Consider the following 3,960-nt stretch of genomic DNA (forward strand, 5'->3'; position numbering starts at 1 on the left):
AGTGTAAGTAAGATGATAAAACGGAGTCGACCCACAGTCGACCCACAGGGCTAACGTTAAAAGACCATGGGAAGAGACTTGAGACAAGAGCATGTCGTGAAAGAAGCACATTGGGTGAGAGAGTTTAGACCGGGTCTCTGAGGCATAGTTGAATATAGATATCATGAACGCGAGGTGTGGGATACCAGGCCGAAAAACCCGTGTCCATTTTGTTTGTGAGATGCAGGATATTAGGCCGAGAAACCTGTGTTTTGTTTTATCTGTATTTTTTCGCAAAATAGTATAAGATTTTAAGCATGCACCTTCTAATATAACAATCCTGTCTAATTCAAAAAAAAAATTACGAGCTTTTGCAGACGCTAACATTAACATACATTTTTACAATTTTTAGACTTTAAAAATATATTGTCTTTGAGTCCGTCATGCCACATTCTCATTTTTTCGTGGGACAGGATAAGATTTTAGACCCACGTCATCAACAACATCTATTTCATTCCATTTTTTCATGAAATTTTGTAACGAGATTAAACGTAACGAACAATTCTCGTATAAGTGAGTTTTATTGTTAGATTTTTACTACCTAAAAAAATATTATTATTTGACTGATTCTTATTAAAATTTTATTGATTTTTTTTTTGTTGGTTTTCCTTTTGTGAACACTTAGATCATGTTTGGGTGAGGTTAGGTCACTAGTAAAGAGACTTAAGACAAAAAGACCTAGTCAAAAAACCAATGCGTAAATGGATTTGTTTGGTGAGATTGGTGACCATAACATTTGATAACCTAACACATTTTACTTCATGAGTCGGTCCTTCTTTGAAAATGAGGAAACATAAAATAAAATAAATATTAGTTACTTGTTAGATAGATGATAACAACTAATAAGACTTGTTCTTTCCTCACATCATCATTTTTGGCAGTGTTAGAAAAAGTTGCATGATTGAGTAACGAATTACTTTTAATTATTTAGTGAGTGTTTTTTTTATTGATTAGTATTTAGAAATTGTTGAGGAATTGTTGATGTAAAATTTGATTATAAATTATTTTTAATCTATAATATAAGAGAGTTAAAAAAGTATGAAATTATTTGAATACGGTTCTTAGAAAAAGCCATGTCTCTACATACTGCATTCCGGCCAATGTCTTTTGCCTTCTTTTTTTCTTCTAAATTTTATGTATTCAAATTTTATTTTATTTTTAAAACAATTTTTTTGTTTGTCAAAGAAAAGGGTCATGTGTCCCTACTTACTACAATCAAGCCAACGCCTCCTGCCTTCAATTCATTGAGGTTTATAGTGGCTTTTGCACAAATCAAATTTTGGGGAGAAATTCCTAAATTTTGCAAGTTTTAATATTTAACAAATGAGACAATTATAATTTAACAAATAAACTATTTTTATTTAATCATTTATTGATGAGACTCATAAATTATTATTAAAATATAACTATGTACAATTATTTATTGAACTAATTTAATTATTTTTTTAGAAGAATGGTTGAATGCTTATTAAAACCAATGATGTCTACTTCATATGGAATTGCACCATGCACCAATCACAAATATCACTAGGCTTTTTCACAGTAAAGTAAGGTTTAATATATGTTTTTAGTTTTTTAATGTTTCGCTTTAATCTTTTATCTACAAGTTAGTCCTTTAAAAGTGATTTCATTAGCTTGTTTGATCATTTTCGTCAAATTATGTAAAAAAAACGTTAAGTTTTGGTGATCTAGCCAACTAGTTTGATATATTTATCCGACGTAATATTTTTTTGTTATTTGCAATATACAACTTTGAATAGATTTATCTGAACACGTTTAGTTACAAAGTGAATTAACCTTAGTCTCTTCATTGTTAAAGGAAAAGGAAGAGAATACAAAAAGAATATGAAGTGAGAGAGACGAAGAAATCATAGCTTCCCCAGAAAGACGAAAATCGGTGGTGTGAAGTGTGTATGTAGACGAAAACCATTGTTCGGAAGTGTAAAGGTATACGAAAAATTGTTCTCCAAAGTGTGAAGATGAAGAGGGGTCATAAACCCTAGAAATCCTAGAATATGAAGACGTTTGAAGAGAGACATTGTTCATTTCCATTCTTCAAAAAGTATGTTTAAAGCAAGTTTGCTTTATTATTTATGTTGTTTAACATTGTTATAGCATGTTAAAAATCGTAACTTTATGATTACTTCATAACTTATTATGTATACATTATTTAACTTGAATATGGAATGGATAATAGTTTTGAGTGTGTGGTGCATCATGTGAATGAGTTTACAAAATTAGGTTATCAAGGGTTATAAGAGGTTTGGAAATGTGACCCTGATTACTGGAGCCATTTTGAAGTGTTTAGTGGTTTGAAAGAATTCGAGTATCCAACAGTGGAGAGTTTGTGGTATTATGATACAGTTGAGATTAGTGAAATTGTTCTATTGAAAGAAGGCGTGAGTGCAAATAGTATGAAAGTCATTGTAGCGGTTAATGGGAAAGTGCATTACACGTCCTTCATCCACTATCACAACCTGATATCATTGAAAAATACTTTCACTTGAGATAATTTTTTAGGATCCAGTAAAAAACAAGAAGTTGTAGTTGTATTGGGAAATGAAAAGGTAGTGAATGATGTGCAAAAATACAATATGGATGAAGTGAGTAATGTAGTATAAGACATATTGGAGGAATTGAATAATGAAGTAAAAGACAAGTTAGATGGGACCAGTGGATTGGGTGAAGAGAGTAATGAGGGAAGGACCACTAAGGGAGGGACCACTGAGAGAGAGACCATTGCTGCAGAATAATGCTCTATTGTTGATGGGATAATTGAGTTGAACCAATGAATGGATGAAGGACTTGACTTGAACTTGGAACTAGATGGGGGACTTAATCGCAATCAGGAAGAAGTTGAAGAATTATATTGTAACCAAGATGGAGAGGATGACTTTAATGAGGTAATGCATGAGGGACTTGAATCTAACCTACAAGAAGTTAAAGGATTGAACTGTAACCAAGATACCAGTGGTGCTAGTGAAGATAGTGCTTTGGAGGTCAACTTTGAGGATTCAGAGGATGATATTGGAATTTGTGAAGATATTTCAGTTGGAATTGATAAAGTGTTAGAGGGAAAAATGAATGAGCAAGGTAAACAAAAAGGGAAAGGAAAAGGTCAATCTAAAGGAAAAGGGAATGGAAGGGGAAAGGGTAAAGGTGAGGGTAAAGGGAAAGGCAAAGTGAAAGTAGGGAGATCAAGTAAAAAAGGTAGTCAGACTGAAGAAAGTAGTGATTTTCTGGATGATGAGAATATAGAGGATGTGCCAAATGAGAATTTTAAAGGATTGAGTGACATTGATGAATATGGAAATGATGAGATACCTAATGAGTATGACAATGATGATGAAAATATTAGAAAGGCTAATTTTGAAATATTTAACATTTTAAGAAGAATGGAAGATTACAAGTGGAAAGTAGGCATATATTTTGCTATAAAGGAGGATTTTAAGGGGGGGACGAGAATATATGCAATACATTCTGGAAAAATATGAAATTTAAGAAAAATGATAATAAGAGGATGAGATTGATATGCAAAGAAGGTTATCCATGGGAGGCTTACTGTGAAAATATACCACAAGAAGAGACTTGGCAATTGAGAAAAATAGTTGACAAGCATACATGTAGTAGAGATTATAAGGCGAGGTTCCTCAATTCCAAGTGGTTAGGCAAGAAAATACAAACTAATGTAAGAGAAAACCCAAGTCTGAAGTTGATACATATAATGGAGATGACTCATCAAAAGTGGAAAGTTGGTATAAATCAGATACTTGCATATATATCCAAGACATTGGTTGTGGATACTGTAGGTGTTTAATTGGCTGCATTGTATGGTAAAACACTAGCTGGATTCTAATGTCTTGACTGATGTCATGACATGCTGTGGAGGTGTTTGTTTGACTGCATTATATGTTAGAATAT

Source organism: Lathyrus oleraceus, chromosome 3 (assembly GCF_024323335.1).
Source record: "Lathyrus oleraceus cultivar Zhongwan6 chromosome 3, CAAS_Psat_ZW6_1.0, whole genome shotgun sequence".
In the NCBI taxonomy this organism is placed as follows: domain Eukaryota; kingdom Viridiplantae; phylum Streptophyta; class Magnoliopsida; order Fabales; family Fabaceae; genus Lathyrus; species Lathyrus oleraceus.